Raw genomic sequence first — 27,661 nt, forward strand, 5'->3', positions numbered from 1 at the left:
TGCTTTTGGTGAAAGCACATGGGAGGGTTTAAATGAGAGAAGCAATCGGGCTTGGATCGGGTCTTTTCACTTTAGCCCGTTGATTCCCTTTTTGCTTTACTCATTGAAGAATTCAGCTTGTGAGGGATGACTTGGGCTTGGATTGAATTCACTTACCTTTCAGCCCATTTTTAATTTCTTTGTCTATTTTTTTGGGTTGCTACAACATAGATTTTTGGCCTGCAACACTCAACAAAAATAATTAAAACTAATTAGGTAATTAACCCAATAATCTAATGTTTGTCATCATCAATTATGTTAGTTAATTTCTTAACTCAACATAGAGTGTTGGTGAGCTTGGAATGCGTTGAAAAGTTTATTGAGACGCGACTTAAAGGTGGGCCAAGAGGATTATATGATCATTGTCCCCTGTTAATGGAAGATAATAGAATGAAAGGGGGTCCGAGGCTGTTTCGAAGTCTAGACTCTTGGTTTATACATGAGAGCTTTCTCCGAATGGTGAAGGAGGAATGGCGGGGTTTAGTGAAAATTCAATTTACTAAAAAGTTGAAGGTTTTGACGGTACCTTTGAGTAGATGGGATAAGGAAAATTTTGGTGATATTGAGTTGAGGATAAAGAAACTGGAGAATAAAATCAGGAAGATAGACGATTTGGTTAGTGATGGGACTTATGAGGGAACTTTAGAGGCAAGAAGAAGGGTCCTTGTTAGCTGCTGTAAGAAATGGTATGTTCGAAAGGAACTACATTAAAAGCAGATGTCAAGATCTCGACATGTTAAGCACATGGATAATAATTCTAGATATTTTCATAACTTAGCCTCAATAAGAAGAAGGAGCAATATAATTGATGCTTTACTGATAAATGGAAGATTAGTGAGGAATCAAGCCAGGATCAAAATTGCTATTCGATACTTTTACAAGAACTTGTATCATCAGGAAGTGTTGTCGTTGATAGGTGATGAGCGGATATTTTATATGCTTTTTGGGGGTATTTTCATATAGTTTTTAGTAGGATTTAGCTACTTTTTAGTATATTTTTATTAATTTTTATGCAAAAATTACATTTCTGGACTTTACTATGAGTTTGTGTATTTTTTTGTGATTTTAGGTATCTTCTGGCTGAAATTGAGGGACCTGAGAAAAATCTGATTCAGAGGCTGAAAAAGGACTGCAGAAGCTGTTGGATTCTAACCTTCCTGCACTCGAAATAGATTTTCTGGAGCTACAGAAATTCAATTGGTGTGATCTCAATTGCGTTGGAAAGTAGACATCCAGGGCTTTCCAACAATATATAATAGTTTATACTTTGCTCGATTTTTAACGATGCAAACTGGCATTTAAACGCTAACTTCCTGCCCTATTCTGAAGTTAAACGCCAGAAACAGGTTACAAACCAGAGTTAAATGCCACAAACAGGCTGCAACCTGGCGTTTAACTCCAAGAAAAGCCTCTACACGTGTAAAGCTCAATGCTCAGCCCAAGCACACACCAAGTGGGCTCCAGAAGTGGATTTCTGCACTATCTATCTTAGTTTACTTATTTTCTGTAAACCTAGGTCACTAGTTTAGTATAAAAACTACTTTTAGAGACTTACTATGCACCTTATGACATTTTACATCAGAACTTGTATTTTCTACGACATGAGTCTCTAAACTCTATGGTTGGGGGTGAGGAGCTCTGCTGGTCTCGGGATTAATGCAATTACTACTATTTCTCATTCAATCACGCTTGTTTCTATTCTAAGATATTCACTCGCACTTCAACATGATGAATGTGATGATCCGTGACACTCATCACCATTCTCAACCTATGAACGCATACCTGACAACCACTTTCGTTCTAACTTAGATTGAGTGTGTGTCTCTTTGGTTCTTGGTTCACGAGTTTGATTGCCTCTCCTGACAACAGAGCATTCAAATCTGTGAGATCAGAATCTTCGTGGTATAAGCTAGAATCAATTGGTAGAATTCCTGAGATCCGAAAAGTCTAAACCTTGTCTGTGGTATTCCGAGTAGGATCCAGGAAGGGATGACTGTGATGAACTTCAAACTCATGAATGCTGGGCGTAGTGACAGTGTGCAAAAGGATCAATGGATCCTATTCTAGCATTAGTGAGAACCGACAAATGATTAGCCATGTACATGGACACTTTTCACTGAGAGGACGGCTGGTAGCCATTGACAACAGTGATCCACCAACATACAGCTTGCCATGGAAGGAGCTTTGCGTGCGTGAAGAAGAAGACAGTAGAAAAGCAGAGATTCAGAAGACAGAGCATCTCCGGAACCTCAGCCTGTTTCTCATTACTGAATCACAAGTAACCTTTATTTCATGTTATTTAGTTTTCATAAACAAAAGTAATTTTTATCATTAATCTCCTGACTAAGATTTACAAGATAACCATAGGTTGCTTCAAGCCAACAATCTCCGTGGGATCGACCCTTACTCACGTAAGGTATTACTTGGACGACCCAGTGCACTTGCTAGTTAGTTGTGCGGAGTTGTAAAAAGTGTGAATTAAAAACTTCGTGCACCAAGTTTTTGGCGCCGTTGCCAGGGATTGTTCGAGTTTGGACAACTGACGGTTTATTTTGTTGCTTAAATTAGAAAAAATTTATCTTTTTAGTTTAGAGTCACTAAAATTGCGTCTTCTATTATTGTTTTTGGTTAAAAAAATTTTTAAATCCTTTTTTTCTTTTTCAAATTTTTTCGAAAATTTTTTATAAACTAATAATTGAGTTTTTCTGTTTGAGTTTAGTTTCATATTTTAAGTTTGGTGTCAATTGCATGATTTTATTTTTTTCAATTTTTTTCGAATTATTAGTGCTCAGAATATAAAAATTTTTTAAGTTTGGTGTCCTTTGTGTTTTTGTTTTCTTAAAAATTTTTCAAAAGTTGTTCTTAGCATTCATCGTGATAGTCAAAGTTTTCCTGTTTGTTTCCTTTGTTTTGATCTAAAAATTTATGTTTGGTGTCATTTTTACTGTTTTTCTCTTTCTTCATTAAATTCAAAAATATATTTTCTCTTTATTTTAATTAATTTTTGAATTTTCCTTTACAAATTCAGATTTTTATTTTAAAACTTTTTATTCTATCTTATCTTAGTTTTGAAATTTCAAAATTCAAAATCTTTTTCAAAAATCATATCCAAAGTTTTTCAAATCTTCTTAATTAAGTAATTATTTTAGTTTTCAGATTTATTTTTCTCTTAGTTTTTGAAATTTATATTTTAATTTCTAATTATTTTATTTTATCTTATTATATTTATTTATTTTTAATTATTCGGTTTGTTTCTACTTAAATAAAATAAAAATAAAAATATATTTTATTTGCAATTCATATCAATTCCTTTTTATCCATCATGGACCTAAATGGAAATGAATAGTCCAGAAGGACTCTGGAGTCATATGCTAACTCCATTACTGCTGCATATGGGAGCAGCATTTGTATACCTCCCATCAAAGTAAGCAGTTTTGGGCTAAATCCTTAGCTCATTGTCATGGTGCAACAAAATTACCAGTATTCCGGTCTTCCACAGGAAGAACCTACTGAGTTTCTGGCACAGTTCTTGCAAATTATTGACACAGTACATGACAAGGAAGTAGATCAGGATGTCTACAGATTATTACTGTTTCTATTTGCTGTAAAAGATCAAGCTAAGAGGTGGTTAAATAACCAACCTACAGCAAGCATAAGAACATGGAAACAATTATCAAACAAATTCCTGAATTAATATTTTCCTCCAAAAAGGATGACACAGCTAAGGCTGGACATCCAAGGCTTTAAACAAGAGGATGATGAATCCCTTTATAACGTCTGGGAGAGGTACAGAGGGATGCTAAGGAAATGCCCCTCTGAAATATTTTCAGAGTGGGTGCAGTTAGACATCTTCTACTACAGGCTTACAGAAAAAGCTCAGGTATCTCTAGACCACTCAGCTGGTGGATCTATATACATGAGAAAGACTATTGAAGAGGCTCAAGAGTTTATCGATATAGTTGCTAGAAATCAGCATCTGTACATAAGTAATGAGTCCTCCATGAAAGAAGAAGTTAAGGCAGTATCAACTGACTTTAGTCCTCAGGAACAAGTTACTGAACTCAATCAGCAACTATCTTCTATACCAAGGCAGTTAGCAGAATTTAAGGAGATGCTACAAGAAACCAAAAATGCTAACAAGGATATGGAATCACAATTGAATCAGACAAAACAGCAATTATCAAAACAGATAACAGAGGAGTGCCAAGCAGTTCAATTAAGAAGTGGAAAAATATTAACTACCTCAACTCAAAGCAGCAGAAAGCTAAGAAAAGAACAGTTGACAGAGGATGAGCAACCTGCTTGATAAACCACTATTTTATGGTTTATCTTGTGCTCAATTGAGTGGTTTTTATCTACTCTTTACCCACTTATTCATACTATTTGCATAGTTTTACATTTGCCTTTCTAATTATGTGCTTTGATTGAAAACATGCTTCTTTGATCTTATATTTGCTTATTATTAATCCTCTCTTATCACCATTAGATGCCTTGATATGTGTGTTAAGTGTTTTCAGATATTATAGGGCAGGAATGACTTGGAGGATAGAAAGGAAGCATGCAAAAGTGGAAGGAATACAAGAAGATGAAGAAGTTGCTAAGTTGTCCAGCCTGACCTCTTCGCACTCAAACGACTATAACTTTAGCTACAGAGATCCAAACGACGCGGTTCTAGTTGCGTTGGAAAGCTAACGTCCGGGGCTTCGATTTGATATATAATATGTCATAGTTACCCTGATACTAGGTGACGCGACCGCGTGATCCATGCGGCCGCATCGCAGTGACAGAAATCAGCGTGTTTGAATTCTTCTCCAGCGATTTCTGGGCTGTTTTCGACCCAGTTCGCGGCCCAGAAAACACAGATTAGAGGCTATAAAGTGGGGGATTACATCCATTCATAGGAAAGCTTTCGAATTCACAATTTTAGGAGTAGATGTAGTTTTTAGAGAGAGAGGTTCTCTCCTCTCTCTTAGGATTAGGATTTAGGACTTCTCTTAGTTTTAGGAGTGACTCTCAATCCCAGGTTCAATGTTCTTTTATTTCTTTTCTCACTTTTGTTTATGACTCTTTATGATTGATTTTCTATTTTAATATATTTTGAGGTATTTCAGACTTATGATTGCTCTCTTTAATTTATGTTACTGTTGCTTCCCATCTGAAGGCATTTTTATTCCGGTAAATTTTACTTTTTCCCCTTTTGGTCTTGGTTAAGAAATCAGTAACTCAACATTATCAAACTTAACATAACTGATAATCGCTATCTTGCTAATTGAACTGAACTTCAATAATCCTAACTTTTTCTTAGGAAATAAATAGGATTCGAAGGTCAAACTAATTAGTCCCTTGACTTTCCTTTGCTTTAGTAAAGGTTGACTGAGTGGAATTTAGATTCAACTTTCATTATTGTTGAGAGAGATAACTAAGTTGGACTTCCAATTTCTCTTACCGTGCCAAAAGTTTGCTTTACAGTTATTTATTTATTTTTATTGCTTTGAAAATATACCTGTGCCCATTGCCCAAACTCCAAATTTCCCCAATTTACAAACTCATAACCAATAATAAGAACATACCTCCCTGCAATTCCTTGAGAAGACGACCCGAGGTTTAAATACTCGGTTATCAATTTTAAGGGGTTTGTTACTTGTGACAACCAAAATGTTTATATGAAAGGACTTTTGAAGGTTTAGAAACTATACTTGCAACGAGGATTTATCCGCAATTTCTAGACCACGCAAAAGTTCTCTCATCAAAATGGCGCCGTTGCCGGGAAATTGCAAACGTGTGCCTTATTATTGGTTATTGTAAATATTTTATTTTTGCTTGTTTATTTGTTTTTATTTTTGTTTTTATTTTTGCTTTTTCTTAAGTTAAGAGGTTATTGGTTTTTATTTTAAAAATTTTTATCTTATCTTATTTCAAAAATCAAATTTCAAAATTCAAATTTAAAAAATTTTCAAAATTCAAATTTAAAAATTTTCAAATTTCAAATTTCAAAAAATTCAAAATTCAAAAATTTAAAATTCAAAATTTCAAAATTTAATTTTCAAATTCAAAATTTAAATAACCTTTTAATTTAAAATTATTTTTATTTTCATTTTTAATTTTTATTTGATACTATGAACTCTCACCCCTTTGGCTATGAGTCTGGTTACAATAATGTTGCAGGAAGAAGAAATTACAATGAGAACAGGCATCAAGGTTGGAACAATCAAAGATGGGAGGAGCCACAAGAATTTGATCAACCCTCATGGCAACAACCAACTCCAATGGACTATCAACAACCACCACCATATGCCTATGAACCCTCTCCTCAACATAACTTTGGACCACCAAACTCACAAGCCCCTTTCCGCCATTCACCTCCATATGACCCTAACCCTCAACTACCATACCAACCACCTTATGAGCCATATGAACCATATATAGAACTACCCCAATTCCAACCCAATTACTCACAAGAACCACCACTTCAATATTCACCATCTCCATATCCATCAATCCAAGAGCACTATGATCCTATTTATGAAAGCTGAGTGCATCAAGAGACAAAGGATCGTCTCAAAAAAACAGTGGATCTATTTCAGGCAACCATTCATCAATTGGGGCAAGCAATAATGAGTCAATTAGCTTCCCAACGTTCGGACACTCAAGGAACCCCCATGGCTTCATGTGGACAATCTAATGAAGAACGTAGTATGAAGGAGATACTAGAAACTCCAGTGAACAGTACGGAGCATGATTTTGTACTGGAACAAGTAGAGGAAGCCGGAATTATTGAAGAAGAAGAATTGGTTGAAGACTTAGGAGATGCTGAACCTCCTTGGGAAAGTCAAAACATAGAGCCTCCTTCCAAGACGGTTGCAATTGATGTTGAGGAGGGTGTACAACCTCCAAGGCATATCACAGTTGAAGACTTGGAAGAGGTTGATCAAGAGATGGAGATTCAAGAAGAAGAAGCACAACCTCCCATGCCCTTGGAAAGCAATGAAGAGAAGATTGAATTGGAAGAAAGCTACCAAGAAGAAGAGGTTGAAATTGAAGAAGTTTGCAAAGAGGTGGTAATTATCAAAGAAAAGCACAAGGGAGTGGAGCTTGCAATTTCATTAAAAACACCTCCCCCTAAGTTGTCATCATCCTTCACAACATTCAAGTGGGTAAAATTCATATCCCTTAGCTTTCTAATCCCACTTGAATATGGGCTACTGGAGACGGATGGTCAACTTAGAGCTCTTTGTGGCATTAAGAGTAAGAGGAAGATGGTCAGTGGTAAGAATTGTCCTGCAAGGTTCATTATGGTTGGAAGCTTTAAGTTTAAACGCAAAGGTTGGTGTAAAGCTCAACTGAATGGGTCTAGAAAGTTGTTTGGCCGCTTTAGTGAGAATTCAGATTGCTTGCTACCCGGATGGAATCATGATAATCAACACAAAGACGGGTGTAAAAGCAAGATTTGGGATCCTGGAATCTGCTCTGACATTTGTCACCCCGGGAGCCTAAGAATCTGTTTGAAGCTTCTTAAGGGCTTTACATGCCTAGTTTGGGACCCCGAAAGCCATTGGAATCACAAACATTGGTGGAGATTCCTGGATCAGTACAAGCACAAGCCACTATAACACAGGAAGCTCATCCAATGTCCAACTTAAGGACTTTAACTAAAAGGGCTAGGTGGGAGACAACCTACCATGGTATGATTGTTTCTTTTTCATTTTTATTTAGTTTTATTTGTTTTTGAGTTTTATTTTATTATGTTGAACCTGGAGTTTTACATCACATTCATATTAACACTGCATTCTGTATTTTTTTCAGATTATCAAAGATAAAAAAAACACGCACGCGACGCGGCAGCGTCGCTGACGCGTCCGCGTCACCAGTGCAATGGGAAGAAAAGAAAATGAACAGAAAGTTACGCAGGAGCAGGGCTGGAGGCGTGCCAATGGCACAAATTACCCCACGCGACCGCGTCGCTGATGCGACCGCGTCATATGGGAATAATAGCCTCCCACGCGACCGCGTGCCCCCACGCGGCCGCGTGACCAGGATTTCGATGTCAAAAGGGTGCATGGCCGAAAGTCGAGCTGGAATTGGGCTGGACCCGTGCTAGTAGCACAAGCCCTGCCACGCGAACGCGTCACCCACGCGTCCGCGTCATATTGGAAATAAGGCCACCCGCGCGATCGCGTCAACCACGCGATCGCGTCACCCTGGATTTTGGCAATACTGAGTTTTGAACAGCGAGTTGTGCGACCGCGAGGCTGCACTCGCGCCACTAGCACAAATCGAGTCACGCGATCGCGTGCCCCACGCGTCCGCGTCACCCAACCTTATCGCGCACCATGCGACCGCGTCACCCACGCGACCGCGTCGCCAGCGTTGCACAACCTATCCAGATTAGTGCCAATTTTCTTATCTTTTCTTTTCTAATCCTAATTTCTTCCCTCTCTCGCCTTTCTCACTTTCTTTTTCTTCTTCTCATCCTTTTTCCCTCTCATTTTATTTTATTTTATTTATTTTCATACTTTCATTCATTGCATATTTTTATTTTTCTAAATTTATTATTGGTGTTCAAATGCTCTTATTCAACTGTTATTTCTTTTCTGGTATTATCTTGGTGCTTATGACTTGTTTTATTCTGGTTAGGTAATATTATTTAAATCAATGCCAATCTTTTATACCTGTATTACTTTTGTATTGATTTTTAATTTATATTATCTTTCCTTCCCCACTCTCTTTCCCATTGTTGCATATTCTGCACCACTGGTATGCCATGGCTTCTATTGTTTTCTCACTTACATGTTGTAGCTACTATGTAAATGAGACCCTTTTCATTTGGCATTAACCCAACCATACTTCATTTATTTTCTTATCTCTATTATTGGGTTACCTTTCTTCCCTTTTTCTTTCAGGATGGCCACCAGGAAGAGAACCGGAAGACGTTTACATGGGGAGACAGACAAGTCTATCTGCACAATCCTTAGAGAAAAGCAATAGTTGAAACAACCCGTCCACCTGAAAATCTCAGCATGCACCGAGGACGGTGTAATCTTTAAGTGTGGGGAGGTCAATACCGATCTCCATGGGTTGGTTACTCTTCTATCTCAACACCAATGGTTTATTTTTCTTGTTAGTTGTTGCATTTGCATATTTGATTGCATGTTTATTTGATTTTGTGCATATTTTATCACTTGGTTGAAGTAATATTTTCTTTTTCAAGAAATTCTTATAGTATTTCACTAATTTAAATTAAAAAAAAAATTTCTATTAAAACTTGTTTGAAGTTGTATTTGGAACATGGTTTTTGAGCCAAAGAACACACAACCTGTGAGATTTTGAGCTTATTTATATGGTTACATTATTTAACCATAAATATTTTATTCCTGTGTGTTTCCTTCTCTGTGATTGTAATCTATTTTTTTTGTTCCATTCTATATGTCCAATATTTAGTGTATTTACATGCTTGCATATGATTGAGGCCATTGTTTGATTTTAGCTCACTTATCCCAAAATTAGCATACCTTTTACATCACCCTTGTTAGCCCCCTTGAGCTTTTAAATCCCTTCTGATTTATAACCACATTACTAGCCTTAAGCAGAAAAACAAAATAAGAATCCCAAGTTGAATCTGGTTAGCTTAAGATAGATATTGTGTAAAATTTAAGTGTAGGAAATTTTATGGGAACATGGGATGATATGAAAAAGTAGGGAATTAAATTGAATAAGTTATTTGAAAATTTGGGAAGCATGCTCATGTGAAATCAAAATAATTAAATTACCATGTGCATTGAAGAAAGATATATTAAGTAATCAAATAAGGGGATACAAAAAAAAAGAAGAAAAGAAAAAATGAAAAAAAAATATATTACCCCAAATGCAAAATAAAAAGAATCAATGCACATGGGACAAAATTTGAAAATAAGTTTGATACATGAGCATGTAATACAAAAGTGGGAAAAATTTGGGTAGTTAGGTAAAGTATTTTAAAATTGTATAAAGTATGTATAAGTTAGGTGAGATCTTAGACTAATCAAGGATTCACTTTACTAGCTCACTTAGCCTTATATATACCCTTACCTTTGCCTCAACCCCATTACAACCCTGAAAAGACCTCATGATGTTTGCATTGGTACATTAAATATTTGTTGATTGGTTAGATGAAGAACAAGGTTTAGAAAGCATGATTAGAGAAGAGTAGAGTGATTAATTAACCCTATACACTTGAGAGATTAGAGTGATATACACTACCAGTGAGGGTTCAGTGCTTAATTCTATGTTCCCTGCATTCATGAGCTATCTTCTTACAAGTTTACTTGTTTTTACTGTATGATTTTAATTAGTGAAATCTGATTTATGTTTGTCATGGAAATTTTATTTACTTTTAAACCAAGTAGGTAGAAACATTTTTGCATGTAGTTGCATTCATATAGATAGGTTGCATTTCATACATCCTGCCATTCCTCTTCATCTTTATAGTTTCTCTTGAGCTTAGCATGAGGACATGCTATTGTTTAAGTGTGGGGAGGTTGATAAACCACTATTTTATGGTTTATCTTGTGCTCAATTGAGTGATTTTTATCTACTCTTTACCCACTTATTCATACTATTTGCATGGTTTTACATTTGCCTTCCTAATTATGTGCTTTGATTGAAAACATGCTTCTTTGATCTTATATTTGCTTATTATTAATCCTCTCTTATCACCATTAGATGCCTTGATATGTGTGTTAAGTGTTTTCAGATATTATAGGGTAGGAATGACTTGGAGGATGGAAAGGAAGCATGCAAAAGTGGAAGGAATACAAGAAGATGAAGAAGTTGCTAAGCTGTCCAGCCTGACCTCTTCGCACTCAAACAACTATAACTTTAGCTACAAAGGTCCAAACGACGCGGTTCTAGTTGCGTTGGAAAGCTAACGTCCGGAGCTTCGATTTGATATATAATATGTGATAGTTACTCTGATGCTAGGCGACGCGACCGCGTGCTCCATGCGGCCGCGTCGCAGTGACAGAAATCAGCGTGTTTGAATTCTTCTCCAGCAATTTTCGGACTGTTTTCGACCCAGTTCGCAGCCCAGAAAACACAGATTAGAGGCTATAAAGTGGGGGATTGCATCCATTCATAGGAAAGCTTTCGAATTCACAATTTTAGGAGTAAATGTAGTTTTTAGAGAGAGAGGTTCTCTCCTCTCTCTTAGGATTAGGATTTAGGACTTCTCTTAGTTTTAGGAGTGACTCTCAATCCCAGGTTCAATGTTCTTTTAATTCTTTTCTCACTTTTGTTTATGACTCTTTATGATTGATTTTCTATTTTAATATATTTTGAGGTATTTCAGACTTATGATTGCTCTCTTTAATTTATGTTACTGTTGCTTCCCATCTGAAGGCATTTTTATTCCGGTAAATTTTACTTTTTCCCCTTTTGGTCTTGGTTAAGAAATCAGTAACTCAACATTATCAAACTCAACATAACTGATAATCGCTATCTTGCTAATTGAACTGAACTTCAATAATCCCAACTTTTTCTTAGGAAATAAATAGGATTCGAAGGTCAAACTAATTAGTCCCTTGACTTTCCTTTGATTTAGTTAAGGTTGACTGAGTGGAATTTAGATTCAACTTTCATTATTGTTGAGAGAGATAACTAAGTTGGACTTCCAATTTCTCTTACCGTGCCAAAAGTTTGCTTTACAGTTATGTATTTATTTTTATTGCTTTGAAAATATACCTGTGCCCATTGCCCAAACTCCAAATTTCCCCAATTTACAAACTCATAACCAATAACAAGAACATACCTCCCTGCAATTCCTTGAGAAGACGACCCGATGTTTAAATACTCGGTTATCAATTTTAAGGGGTTTGTTACTTGTGACAACCAAAACATTTGTATGAAAGGACTTTTGAAGGTTTAGAAACTATACTTGCAACGAGGATTTATCCGCAATTTCTAGACCATGCAAAAGTTCTCTCATCACTGCTACCCAAAATCCCTCTGAGGACAGTAAGAGCCCAAAGAAGAATAAGTCTGGCATTCAAACTACAGAAAAGGGTGAAAAACTGGCGTTAAACGCCCAATCCATGTCCAGTTCTGGCATTCAAACGCCAGAAAAGGGTTGGAATCTGGCGTTAAACTCCCAATCCATGTCCAGTTCTGGCGTTCAAACGCTAGTGAGGGATCAGACACCTACAAGTGCTGATAATAACTCCCTCAAGAAGGCTTCTCAACCCGCCTCTATAGGAAATAAACCTGCAGCAACTAAGATTGAAGAATATAAAGCCAAAATGCCTTATCTTTAGAAACTCTGCCAAGCAGAACAGGATAAACAATTTGCCCGCTTTGCAGACTATCTCAGGACTCTTGAAATAAAGATTCCGTTTGCAGAGGCACTTGAGCAAATACCCTCTTATGCTAAGTTCATGAAAGAGATCTTAAGTCATAAGAAGGATTGGAGAGAAACAGAAAAAGTTTTTCTCACTGAAGAATACAGTGCAGTCATTCTAACAAGCTTACCAGAAAAACTTAAGGATCCCGGAAGCTTTATGATACCATGCACATTAGAGGGTACTTGTACCAAGACAGCTCTATGTGACCTTGGGGCAAGTATCAATCTATTCCCTGCATCCACTATTAGAAAGCTTGGCTTGACTGAAGAGGTCAAACCAACCCAGATATGTCTTCAACTTGCTGATGGCTCCATTAAATATCCATCAGGCATAATTGAGGACATGATTGTCAAGGTTGGGCCATTTGCCTTTCCCACTGACTTTATAGTGCTGAAAATGGAGGAGCACAAGAGTGCAACTCTCATTCTAGGAAGACCTTTCCTAGCAACTGGACGAACCCTCATTGATGTCTAAAAAGGGGAAGTGACCTTGAGATTCAATGAGGATGAGTTCAGGCTGAACGCTGTTGAGGCAATGAAGCATCCAGACACATCAAAAGACTGCATGAGTGTTGATATTATTGACTCCCTGGTAGAGGAGATCAACATGGCTGAGAGTCTCGAATAAGAGCTAGAAGATATCTTTAAAGATGTTCAGCCTGATCTAGAGGAATCAGAAGAAATAAAAGAGCCTCTGAAAATTCTTCAGGAAGAGGAGAAACCTCCTAAACCCGAGCTCAAACCACTACCACCATCTCTGAAATATGCATTTCTGGGAGAAGGTGACACTTTTCCGGTGATCATAAGCTCTACTTTAAATCCATAGGAAGAGAAAGCACTACTTCAAGTGCTAAGGACACACAAGACAGCTCTTGGGTGGTCCATAAGTGATCTTAAGGGCATCAGTCCAGCAAGATGTATGCACAAGATCCTATTGGAGGACGATGTTAAGCCAGTGGTTCAACCACAGAGGCGGCTAAATCCAGCCATGAAGGAGGTGGTGCAGAAAGAGGTCACCAAGTTACTGGAGGCTGGGCTTATTTATCATATTTTTGATAGCCCCTGGGTGAGCCCTGTCCAAGTTGTCCCCAAGAAGGGAGGCATGACAGTAGTTCATAATGAAAAGAATGAATTGGTTCCTACAAGAACAGTTACAGGGTGGCATATGTGTATTGATTACAGAAGGCTCAATACAGCCACCAGGAAGGATCACTTTCCTTTACCATTCATAGACTAGATGCTAGAGAGACTAGCAGGTCATGAATATTACTGCTTTTTGGATGGCTATTCAGGTTACAACCAAATTGCAGTAGATCCTCAAGACCAAGAGAAAATAACATTCACATGTCCTTCTGGAGTGTTTGCCTACAGAAGGATGCCTTTTGGTCTGTGCAATGCACCTGCAACCTTTCAGAGGTGCATGCTTTCTATCTTCTCTGATATGGTAGAGAAATTTTTGGAAGTCTTCATGGATGACTTTTCAGTATTTGGAGACTCATTCAGCTCCTGCCTTGACCATTTAGCACTTGTTCTGAAAAGATGCCAAGAGACCAACCTAGTTTTAAACTGGGAAAAATGTCACTTTATGGTGACTGAAGAAATTGTCTTTGGGCATAAAATTGCAAACAAGGGAATAGAGGTGGATCAAGCTAAAGTGGAAGTAATTGAAAAATTATCACCACCTGCCAATGTTAAGGCTATCAGAAGCTTTTTGGGGCATGCAGGATTCTATAGGAGGTTTATAAAAGATTTTTCAAAAATTGCAAAACTTCTGAGCAATCTGCTAGCTACTGACATGCCATTTGTGTTTGACACAGAGTGTTTACAAGCATTTGAAACTCTGAAAGCTAAGCTGGTCACAGCACCAGTTATTTCTGCACCAAACTGGACATTACCATTCGAACTAATGTGTGATGCCAGTAACCATGCCATTGGTGCAGTACTGGGACAGAGGCATAACAAGCTTCTGCATGTCATTTATTATGCTAGCCATGTTTTAAATGATGCACAGAAAAATTACACAACCACAGAAAAAGAGCTGCTTGCAGTGGTTTATGCCATTGACAAGTTTAGATCATACTTAGTAGGATCAAAAGTGATTGTGTACACTGACCATGCTGCTCTTAAATATCTACTTACAAAGCAGGATTCAAAACCCAGGCTCATAAGATGGGTGTTGCTTATGCAAGAGTTTGATATAGAAATAAAAGACAGAAAAGGGACAGAGAACCAAGTGGCTGATCATCTGTCCCGGATAGAACCAGTAGAAGGGACGTCCTCCCCCTCTATTGAGATCTTTGAAACCTTTTTGGATGAGCAATTGTTTGCCATTCAGGAAACACCATGGTTTGCAAACATTGCAAACTATAAAGCTTTAAGATTCATACCCAAAGAATACAGCAGGCAGCAAATAAAGAAATTAATTTCTGATGCAAAGTACTACTTATAGGATGAACCATATCTCTTTAAGAGATGTGCAGACGGAATAATCCCTAGGTGTGTGCCCAAGGAAGAGGCACAGAAGATCTTATGGCATTGCCATGGATCACAATATGGAGGACATTTCGGAGGTGAGCGAACAGCAACCAAGGTTCTCCAACGTGGCTTCTACTGGCCTACTCTCTATAGAGATTCCCGAGAGTTCGTACGTAACTGTGACAGTTGCCAGAGAGCTAGTAATCTGCCTCATAGTTACGCCATGCCTCAACAAGGGATCTTAGAGATTGAGTTGTTTGATGTATGGGGTATTGACTTCATGGGGTATTTCCCACCATCATACTCAAATACGTATATTCTGGTGGTAGTAGACTATGTATCTAAATGGGTAGAGGCAATTGCAACACCCACTAATGATACTAAGACAGTGATGAAGTTCCTCCAGAAACATATCTTCAGCAGGTTTGGTGTCCCTAGAGTACTAATCAGTGATGGAGGCACTCATTTCTGCAATAAACAGCTTTACTCTGCCATGGTCCGATATGGAATTAGCCACAAAGTAGCAACTCCATATCATCCACAAACAAATGGGCAAGCTGAAGTCTCTAATAGAGAACTAAAAAGAATCCTGGAACGGACTGTAATTGTCCGTAAAAGGGATTGGGCAAAAAGCTTGGATGATGCTCTGTGGGCATACAGAACAGCATTCAAGACTCCTATAGGAACCTCTCCATACTAGCTTATGTATGGCAAGGCCTGTCATCTGCCCGTAGAACTGGAGCATAAGGCTACTGGGCAACCAGATTCCTAAACCTTGATGCTAAGTTAGCTGGAGAGAAAAGATTACTCCAGTTAAATGAGCTAGAGGAATTCAGACTCAAATGCTTTCGAAAATGCAAAAATTTACAAGGAGAAAGCAAAAAGGTGGCATGATAAGAAACTGTCATCCAGAGTCTTTGAACCAGGACAAAAGGTTCTACTGTTTAACTCTAGGCTCAGATTATTCCCAGGGAAACTGAAATCCCGGTGGAGAGGATCATATGTGATTGCAAGTGTGTCACCATATGGCTGTGTGGAGCTTCAAGACATTGATTCTAATAAGAAGTTCATTGTTAATGGACAGAGAGTCAAGCATTACCTTGAAGGCAATGTTGAGCAAGAATGCTCAAGGCTGAGACTAGATTAAAAGCTCAGTAAGGTCCAGCTGAAGACAATAAAGAAGCATTCGCTGGGAGAAAACCCAGCCATTAGCAAGAGTTATAGAAGGATTCAGAGGATTCACAGAGAAAAGGAGCTCATTGGCACGAAAATGCCAGTAAGAAGTGTTTTTGGGCGTTAAACGCCCAAAAGAAGCATCAACTGGGTGTTTAACGCCAGTAAAGATACCTTTCTGGGCGTTAAACACCAGAATGGGTACCATTCTGGGCGTTTAACACCAGAATTACAGCATCCTGGGTGTTTAGAAAAACGCCCAATGACAAAGGATTTCTGGCGTTTAACGCCAGCCAGAAGCAATAGCTGGGCGTTAAACACCCAAAAGAAGCATCAGCTGGGCGTTAAACGCCCAAAACAAGCAACAATTGGGAGTTTAACGCCAGAATTGTGGAGGGGAGGAAGTTTTGTTTCCAACTCATTTTTTTTCAAATTTTCATGATTTCATCCATAATTTCTTACATAAACATGTTACAAATTTTTATCTTTCAACTTCAATTTCAATAAATAAATAAATAAATAAATAATGATAATAAATTTTATATTAATCCTAAAAGTTCTCCTTAATCTTTCTTTAATTTCTTCTCATATCTTTTTTCAACTCACATTATCTTTTCAAATTCAAATTTATCTTTTTCAAATCTCTCTCATATCTTTTCAATTTTAAAATTTCATCTTTTGAATATCATATTTATCTTTTACAACTCACATCTTCTATCATATCTTTTACAACTCATATCCTCTATCATATCTTTTATAAATCATATCTTCTATCATATCTTTTTCAAAATTTTCGTGCCCACCCCCCTCCCTTTTAAATTGCCATTCGGCCACCCCTCTCCTCTACCATTCGAATTTGGCTCTCCTTCTATTCTTCTCCTTTCCTTTGTTTTGCTTGAGGACAAGCAAACTTCTAAGTTTGGTGTGTTTTTCCATGATCACCAAGCCAAGACTCACTAAGATCATAGCCCCCAAGAGAAAACAAATCACTTCAAGACGGAAGAAAGAGAATAATCCAAAACCACTTTGGAATCAAGAGAGGTTCTTAACAAAAGAACATGCAGACCATTACTACAAAATAATGGGTCTAAGATCAGTGATCCCGGAAGTTAAATTTGATCTGAAAGAAGACGAATATCCGGAGATCCAAGAATAAATTCGAAAAAGGGGCTGGGAAATCCTAGCTAATCTTGAGACAAAGGTGGGAAGAAACATGGTTCAGGAATTCTACTCAAATCTGTGGCAAACAGATAAGCAGAGAAGGACTGGAACCGCCTTCTACACCTTTCATTGGACGTTCTATACTGCCCACCAGTAACCGCTCTGAAGTCACTCTCAAAAGAGCAATGATGATCCATTGTATTATGCAGGGAAACGAAGTGGAGATTCATCATCTGATTTCTTGTGAGCTCTACACAATTGCAAACAAGAACTCCAAAGAAGCCAAATTGGCTTACCCAAGCTTAATATCTCTGCTATGCAAAGACACTGGGGTAAAGATGGGAGTGGATGAGTATATCTCAGTCGAGCACCCAATCACTAAAAAGTCAACGGAAGGACAACAAGTGCAAGATAACTCCATCAAAAGGAGGGCATAGGAGTTCCTCCCAGAAATCCCTCAGATTGACTATTAGACCCGCCTAAAAGCATCTGTCACCAAGCTGCAAGAAGCTATGGATCAACTGAAAGAAGAACAACAAGTTCAAAATAGCATGCTCTGCAAACTGCTGAAAGAACAAGAGAAGCAAGGGCGTGAGCTACAGGATCTGAAGCGCCAGAAGCTGTCTCTTGAAGGGCCAAACACCCCACAGATTGAAGGAGCATCCATCTCCCAAAATAAAGGTTATTGAGTCCTAATATTAACTCTGTGATAACTTTTGCTATTAGAGATCCACCCTAGGAGTCACATGAATAATAGTAATTAGTATCTTTATTTTTATTTTTATTTTTATATTATTTCCAAGTAAGCTATAATTTATTTTTCTCATCATCATTAAACATAAATAAAATAGCAGATTTTTTAGAATAAGGAGGCAGTTTTATTTTCGAGTTCTTAATAAGAAAAATTCAAATTATTTATATGTGGTGGCAATACTTTTTGTCTTCTGAATGAATGCTTGAACAGTGCATAATTTTTGATAGTGAAGTTTATGAATGTTAAATTTGTTGGCTCTTGAAAGAATAATGAAAAAGGAAAAATGTTATTGATAATCTGAAAAATCATAAAATTGATTCTTGAAGCAAGAAAAAGCAGTGAATACAAAGCTTGCGAAAAAAATGGCAAAAAATAAAAGAAAAAGCCAATAGCCCTTTAAACCAAAAGGCAAGGGTAAAAAAAAGGATCCAAGGCTTTGAGCATTAATGGATAGGAGGGCCTAAAGGAATAAAATCCTGGCCTAAGCGGCTAAACCAAGCTGTCCCTAACCATGTGCTTGTGGCGTGAAGGTGTCAAGTGAAAAACTTGAGACTAAGCGGTTAAAGTCGTGGTCCGAAGCAAAAAGAGCGTGCTTAAGAACTCTGGACACCTATAACTGGGGACTTTAGCAAAGCTAAGTCACAATCTGAAAAGGTTAACCCAGTTATGTGTCTGTGGCATTTATATATCCGGTGGTAATACTGGAAAACAAAGTGCTTAGGGCCACGGCCAAGACTCACAAAGTAGCTGTGTTCAAGAATCAACATACTAAACTAGGAGAATCAATAACACTATTTGAATTCTGAGTTCCTATAGATGCCAATCATTCTGAACTTCAAAGGATAAATTGAGGTGCCAAAACTGTTCAGAAGCAAAAAGCTACTAGTCCCGCTCATCTAATGAGAATTTGAGCTTCATATAAAACTCTAAGATGTTATTGCCTCTTTATTTTCTTTCTATCCTATTTTATTTATCTAGTTGCTTGAGGACAAGCAACAGTTTAAGTTTGGTATTGTGATGAGCAGATATTTTATACGCTTTTTAGGGGTATTTTCATATAGTTTTTAGTAGGATTTAGCTACTTTTTAGTATATTTTTAGTAGTTTTTATTCAAAAATCACATTTATGGACTTTACTATGAGTTTGTGTATTTTTCTGTGATTTCAGGTATTTTCTGGCTAAAATTGAGGGACCTGAGCAAAAATCTGATTCAGAGGCTGAAAAAGGACTGCAGATGCTGTTGGATTCTGACCTCCCTGCACTCAAAATAGATTTTCTGGAGCTACAAAAACCCAATTGGTGGGCTCTCAATTGCGTTGGAAAATAGACATCCATAGCTTTCTAGAAATATATAATAGTCCATACTTTGCTCGAGTTTTGATGATGCAAACTGGCGTTTAAACACTAACTTTCTGCCCTATTCTGAAGTTAAACGCCAGAAACAGGTTATAAACCAGAGTTAAACGTCACAAATAGGCTGCAACCTGGCGTTTAACTCCAAGAGAAGCCTCTACACGTGTAAAGCTCAATGCTCAGCCCAAGCACACACCAAGTGGGCCCCAGAAGTGGATTTCTGCACTATCTATCTTAGTTTACTCATTTTTTGTAAACCTAGGTCACTAGTTTAGTATAAAAACTACTTTTAGAGACTTACTATGCACCTTATGACATTTTACATCAGAACTTGTATTTTCTACGACATGAGTCTCTAAACTCCATGGTTGGGAGTGAGGAGCTCTGCTGTGTCTCGATGGATTAATGCAATTACTACTATTTCTCATTCAATCACGCTTGTTTCTATTCTAAGATATTCACTCGCACTTTAACATGATGAATGTGATGATCCGTGACACTCATCACCATTCTCAACCTATGAACGCATTCCTGACAACCACTTCTGTTCTACCTTAGATTGAGTGTGTGTCTCTTTGGTTCTTGGTTCACGAGTTTGATTGCCTCTCCTGACAACAGAGCATTCAAATCTATAAGATCAGAATCTTCGTGGTATAAGCTAGAATCAATTGGCAGCATTCCTGAGATCCAAAAAGTCTAAACCTTGTCTGTGGTATTCCGAGTAGGATCCGGAAATGGATGACTGTGATGAACTTCAAACTCATGAATGCTGGGAGCAGTGACAGTGTAAAAAAGGATCAATGGATCCTATTCCAGCATTAATGAGAACCGACAGATGATTAGCCATGTACATGGACCCTTTTCACTGAGAGGACGGCTGGTAGCCATTGACAACGGTGATCCACCAACATACAGCGTGCCATGGAAGGAGCTTTGCGTGCGTGAAGAAGAAGACAGTAGGAAAGCAGAGATTTAGAAGACAGAGCATCTCCGGAACCTCAGCCTGTTTCTCATTACTGAATCACAAGTAACCTTTATTTCATGTTATTTAGTTTTCATAAACAAAAGTAATTTTTATCATTAATCTCCTGGCTAAGATTTACAAGATAACAATAGATTGCTTCAAGCCAACAATCTCCGTGGGATCGACCCTTACTCACGTAAGGTATTACTTGGACGACCCAGTGCACTTGCTGGTTAGTTGTGCGGAGTTGTGAAAAGTGTGAATCAAAAACTTCATGCACCAATAGGTTTTCGGGGTGGAATAGTTAATCAGATTCAGGATGAGGAGGATGTAGAATTGGAGAGGTTGACATCGGTTGAAGAGATAAAGGATGAAGTATGGGATTGTGAGTCGTCTAAGGCTCCTTATAACCCACCTCCCAAAATGTTCATGAAGGACCTATACATGTTCCTAACTTGTATCATACCTGATCCAAGCAATCCAAATGCTAAAATAGATGTCTTTTTGTAATCCTTGGTGGATGAGTTGATGGAGTTTAGGGTTTAGGGTTTAAGGTTGTGTTGATGTGGACCATTAACGAATTTTCTGCGTACGGGATGTTATCAAGTTAGTCCACTCAAAGTAGAATGTCGTGTCCCATTTGTATGGAGGATACAAAGGCATTTCGGCTGACAAATGGGGGTAAGAATTCGTAGTTTGATCGTTATCAAAGGTTACTCGATATTGATCTTCCTTTTCGGCGCAACAAAGACTCATTTAGGAAGAATAGAACTGAACAAAAAGAGGCACCCATGCGATTGAGTGGTTTGCAAGTTTAGTATTGAGTCAATAGAATCCCAAAGATAACGGGCACGTGTGAGACCTCCGGGGTAGTAAGGAGTATAATTGTACCAAGCAGAGTATATTTTGGGACTTGTCTTATTGAAAAGACAATTTGATTCAACATTGTCTTAACGTGATGCACATTGAAAAGAACGTGTTTGATAATATCATGCACACGGTAATAGACGATGAGAGAAAAAAGGTTAATGATAAGGCAAGGTTAGACTTGATAGACATTTGTAGACAGCCAGATCTAAACTTAACGAGACTTGATAACGGCTGGTGGGCTAAACCAAAGGCAGTGTTAGCTCTAACGAAGGACCAGAGATTTTTTTATGGTTATGCCTCTAACTTGAGTAGGTGTGCAAATGTCTCACAAGGTAGGCTTCCTGGGTTGAAGAGTCGTGATTGTCATATCTTTATGGAATCATTGCTTCTTGTTGTGTCCCGAAAATTTCTTACCAATATCTTGAAACCACTTATAGGAATAAGTGAGTTTTTTAGGGATTTATGTTCTACAAAACTTAACGTAAATGATCTCCCAATAATAGAGAAGAAAATTCCGATCATATTTTGTAAGTTAGAGAGGATGTTTCCTTTCGAATTTTTTGACATCATGGAATATTTAGCAATCCACCTGCTGTACGAAGCAAGAGTATGTGGGCTAGTCTAATTTAGGTAGATGTACTTGTTTGAGAGAATGATTAGATCATTCAAGTACATCGTGAAGAACAGAGTTCGGATCGAGGATAGTATCTGGGAATCATTCCTAGCTAAAGAAACATCTGCATTTTGCTCCTTCTATTTTGAGCCTCACGTTGAGTCACGTAGAACAAAAGTTGGAAGGAATGATGAGAGGGGAGAATCCTTGTCAGGAGGATCAACGTATCTAATATTTGTTCCGGAAGGAGTTGCAATGGGTGCGGGTAGTGAATATTGGGTAATGAAAAAGGAAATTGATGCCACATATCTATATGCGTTGCTTAACTGTGATCAGGTTTTACCCTACTTGATGTGAGTTTTTAAGCCTTCGTAACTATTGTATTTAGTAAGATATTATCTTCGTTATCTAATCAAAACTTTATTATATTGAAATTTTCTTATTTATCTAATTGTATCATAGGTTATTCCAAGAGATAAATCCTGAGACATCACTGAACAATTTTTCCAATTGGTTCAGAGAATCCGTCAGAGTGCATCAAGCTGACACAGCAGATTCAGAACTAGTTGCACTTAGTTGGGGTCCAATGAATATAGACACAAGCTACCTGATATACAATGTTAATGGATATCGGTTCCATTCTTTACAATGGTTGGTTGGAAAGAAAACAGATAACATCGGGTTCTGGATTCGTGAAGATTCAGGCGGTGGTCATTCTGATTGGTATGATGTGTTGCACAATATAATTTAATTAGAGTATTTTGGTCGCACTACATACAAGGTGTTTGTGTTTAAATGTCAATGGTATGATCCAAGTTCGCGACAAATAACACGAAAGCATAAAGACTACAATATCATTGAAGTAAATGTGACCAGGAAATATAGGCACTACGATCCTTTTATTCTACCTCAAAATGCACGACAAGTATACTATTTGCCTTATTCGGAGTCATGCAAGTCTAGTTGGGTGGTTGTGGTTAAGACTAAGCCAAGAGGTCACATCGAGTCTGATGGGACAGAGGGTCAGGAACCTTTCCTAATTCATAACCTAGCCCCTTCGAAAAAAGTAGTCAATACTGGTGTTCCGATCACTTTAGATCGGCTGTTATAGATGATGACATTATTAACCTTAGAGTAGATGACGACACACTACCACTAGACAATGACGATCTTCAAGAAGAAGACGGAGTTGATTAAGAAGAAGAAGAAGAAGAAGAAGAAGAAGAAGAAGAAGAAGAAGAAGAAGAAGAAGAAGAAGAAGAAGAAGAAGAAGAAGAAGACGACAAATTCGAAAATTAGAAAATTACCTCAAAAAAGGAGGATAATGAACCAGAGGAAGAAGATGATGAATCTGAATAAGATTAATGTCAATATAGTTTTATCTTATGTATTTCGTTAACAAACTTTTGTTTCATGTTTACATTCTGTATATTTGATATTTTACATCATATATAAATTACTATTTTCAAATAAAATACTAATTTATTCGATGTTAATTAAGAGTTGACTATCAATGGTTAATTATCGGGGTACATCATAGATTGAAAAAAATAGAAAAATATTTACCCTACTAGCAGATTTACCGATAGAAAATCCCAACAGTAGCGACCATTCATATTTTTTTAAATAAAAACCTTTTCTGTCGGATTTACCGTCGGACAAAGTGGCTCGAAGGCTCATTTTATGGCGCCAATGTTACTGTCGGATTTTTTTCGCCGGTAATGTTACTCAAAATTTTTGCCCCTGAACAATCATATATCGATGCTAAATTCATCGCAAGTTACCGGCAGATCTGACGGTACATATTTACCAGTGAGGTTTATACCGTCGGATTTAGTCAGATGGAAAATTCGCCGGTAAACATGGTGCTAGCGGATTTTTTTGTTTTTCCACCAGTAAATTCAATGGTAATCAGTATTTTTCTTGTAGTGAACTATTTGTTACAAATGACTCACACACACAAACTCTAACTCTCACCCCCCCTTTTTATAGCCATCCACCTTCTTAATGGATGGTTATGATTAAATATAATCAACGGTCCAAATTGATCATCTAGAACCTTTACTACAAATATTTATTCTACCACATTTCTCTAAATTCTTCTAGATTATTCCATACTATACTTCATACTTTTATATACATCCACACTCTTCTAGAATACTCTATGACCTTCTAAAGTCTTCTAGAACCTTCTAGGATATTCTAGGACCTTCTAGGACATTCTAGAATATTCCGGAACCATCTAAAGCATTCTCAAATACTCCAAAAAATTATACAAATATTGTTAAATCAAATCTTCTAAAATTTACTGTGACATAAAAATTAAAATATACGATATTTTTTAATTTTTTGCTTTATTTAGGGATTAAAAAATTTGGATATGGATATTTTTTTTTGTATTAGTCCAGAACATAAAAACGTGTGGTGTTGTATTTTAGGGTAGTGGGCTCAACTTTCTCACAGTGAGTGAAATATGTTTTTTTTTAATTGAATGAAAAAACTTTTTATTATGTGCGAGATGCATTGTTAAAAATTTTTAAAAATAATTGAATCTTTTATCTCACAGCATGGGAGTTTTTTTTTTTATTTTGAAATAACAAAACTATTTATGTATGTTGTATATTTTATTTAACAATATATTTAGCATAAATACTGTTCATACCCTGGCCCAATGCTAAAGGCCCAGGTCCAAACGAGAGACCCAATCCAAAGGATTGACCCTCCCTCTACACCTTCCCTCAAGAAGTCGGTTCTTATCACGACCTGCTCTAAGGAAGTCAGAGTATAGATTAACTGGCAGATAACACCTATTCGAATAGGTAACTGCCCCTAGAATCTCTTAACCCACTTCCAGGAGCCATATCCCAACTTCCCTAAGATAAAGGGACGGTTAATCCTCTTTAAAAGGAGGATCTACTCCAACGGTGGTTATTGGTTTACCACTATAAATACACTGATATCCTTCAGGTATCTCTAAGCCCCAATACTCTCTAGGCCTGCTTACACCCTTGCTAACTTAAGCATCGGAGTATCTTTGTAGGTACCACCCCCCATTCTCTCATACACAAAAGTCGGACGGAGGCCCCAAGGCGCGGTTGATAAACCCCATATTTAGAGTTTATCCTGTTTTAGATTTAGAGGGTTTTATCATCTCTTACCCATATTTATTTAATGAAATAGCATGGTTTCATGATTGTCTCCTAATTTGTGCTTAAGTGTGAAAACATGTTTTTTTTAGGCCCTTAATTGTTTAATCTTGAGTTACCCTTGATTCCATTAGATGCCTTGATATGTTTGTTAAGTGATTTTAGATTTAGGAGACAAGAATTGGATCAAGGGAATGAAGGAAAAGCATGTAAAAATGGAGAACTCATGAAGAAATGAAGGAATCGCAAAAGCTGTCAAGCCGACCTCTTCGCACTTAATCGACCATAACTTGAGCTACAGAGGTCCAAATGATGCGGTTCTAGTTGCGTTGGAAAGCTAACATCTGGAGCTTTGAAATGATATAAAATTTGCCATAGTCACATCGCGTTTAAGGGCACGCACACGCACTGTACATGTACGCGCTGATTTGCACGTGATTCATTACAAGCAAATTCGTGGCTAGCGAATTCTAAGGCATTTTGGGCCCAATCCAACTCATTTCTGATACTATTTGACTCAAAGATTGAGGAGGGATGAGACATCTAGTCATTAGTTGAGTTTTATTTTAGTTTAAGGATGCTTTAGTTAGTTTTAGAGAGAGAAGCTCTCACTTCTCTCTAGGATTAGGAGTAGGTTAGATCTAGATTAGAATTTCTTAGATCTAGGTTAATTTCATGCTTTGATTTACTTTTCCTTTTGAAATTCTTCTTCTTCTACCTTTCCTCTCTCTAGTTTAGCATTTAATTCTTGTAATTCTTTACTTTTATGTTCATGCACTTTTGTTTCTTCTATTTTCATTTCAATGCAATTTATGTTTTCATGTTCCTTTGTTGTTGATTTGATTTATTGTTGTTTGATTCCTTGCAATTGAGTAGTGTAGATTTACTTTCCTTGCAATTTTACTATACTTTTCTTTTGTGCCTTCCAAGTGTTTGATGAAATACTTGGTTGGATGTTAGAGTAGAATTTTATGCTCTTGGCTTGGGAAGGTAACTTAGGGACTCTTGAGTTGCTAATGTCCAAGTGATTGACGATTGGGAGCCATTAACGCTAGATCTCACTAATTGATTTGGTGGAGACCTAGGACTTATGGTCTTGGATTGACATAGCTCACTTGACTTTCCTCTATTAGTTAGAGGATGACTTAGTGGGGTTGATCCTTGTCAATTCTCATGTTGTGGTTAGTGATTAGGATAGAGATCCTTGACCACCAAACCTTGCCAAGGTCTTTTTAGTTATTAGTTTACTTCCTTGCTATTTACATTTCATGTCTCCTATCAAAAACTCCAAAACATGCTCCATAACCAATAACAAGACACTTTATTATAATTCCTAGGGAGAATGACCTGAGGTTAAATACTTCGGTTTATAAATTTAGGGGTTTGTGCTTGTGACAAACAATCTTTTGTATGAAAGGATTATTGTTGGTTTGGAAACTCTATTGCAACGAGACTTCATTTGTGAAATTCTAAACCACACAAAAGTCTTTCTCATCAAAATGGCGCCGTTGCCAGGGAGTTTCAATGGTGTTATGTTATTGGTTATTGTATATATGTGAATAGTGTGAATATCTTGCTTTTTGCTTTATTTGCTAGTTATAGAATTTTGTTTCTCTTGTTTTCCATTAGATTTTGTTTCTTATTTTCTCTTTTCATCATGAATTCTCACTTTGGCTATGAGTTTAGTTCTAAATATGTTGTAGGAAATGAGGACTATAATGAGAATGTGTATCAAGGATGGGACAATCAAGGGTGGGAGGAGCCATATGCATATGATCAACCCTCTTGGCAACAACCTCCACCAATGCACTATGAAGAAGAGCCATTCTATGATGCATACCAATCTAATGGCTATGGTGAATCTCCTTGTGACTTTCAAGAACCACCACCATATGCCTATGAATCATATCCTCAACATGAACCTCAACCATACTCACAAGCCCCCTATCACCAAACACCTCCATATGACCCTAATCCATATCCATCCTACCAACCACCTTTTGAACCATATGAGCCATACACGGAACCACCATTCCAATATCAATACTCCCCAGAGCCACCTCAATATACACCACCACTTTACCAAGAAGAACTACCTTCCTATTATGAACCCTTCCTCTAAGACAATGAAACCTCTTATCCACCCCAATCCTCAATGGATGAAACCCTTGGCCTTATACTTCAAGGACAAGGAGAAATTCAAAGGGAGACACTAGAATTTGTGGCTACCTTGACCAAGGTAGTAATCATTTTAACCTCCCAATGCTTGAGCACTCAAAGCACTCCCATGGTCACATGTGAAGAATCAATTGAAGAACAAAGCATGAAGGAGAGATTGGAAACTCCGGTGGAGAATGAGGAATGCCACTTTGTATTAGAGAAATTGGAGGAGCCTATGATCATTGAAGAAGAGGAAGAAGTGGTTGATGACTTAGGAGATGCGGAACCTCCTTGGGAACCTAGAGTTGAAGAGAACCTCTCCAAGGCGATTGAATTGGATGTTGAGGAGGAGAGTGCACAACCTCCAAAACAATTTTTGAATGAAGACTTGGACGGAATGAAGCAAGAATTGAGTTCCCTTGGTGATGAAGATCATGCATCCAACCTTTTTGGTGGTGAATCCTTTGAATTTGAAGAACCTTCTCCCAATAAGATGGAAATAAATGTGGAGGTAGATTTCTCTCAACCTCCCATTTATGATTTGAGTGATGGAAAAGAGGTAGATGAAATTGATGAACAAATG

General features: G+C 37.5%; 1 long non-coding RNA gene across 1 annotated transcript; it reads left to right on the plus strand.

Moving 5' to 3' along the window:
* Positions 1-506: 506 nt before the first annotated feature.
* LOC148562716 (uncharacterized) lies at positions 507-23,003 on the plus strand. The gene is made up of 3 exons (XR_015885773.1): positions 507-955; positions 20,576-22,391; positions 22,731-23,003. It is a non-coding gene; the product is annotated as an uncharacterized LOC148562716 (long non-coding RNA).
* Positions 23,004-27,661: the final 4,658 nt, after the last annotated feature.

This window comes from Arachis ipaensis, chromosome B6, assembly GCF_059453495.1.
Source record: "Arachis ipaensis isolate K30076 ecotype BB chromosome B6, ASM5945349v1, whole genome shotgun sequence".
NCBI lineage: Eukaryota > Viridiplantae > Streptophyta > Magnoliopsida > Fabales > Fabaceae > Arachis > Arachis ipaensis.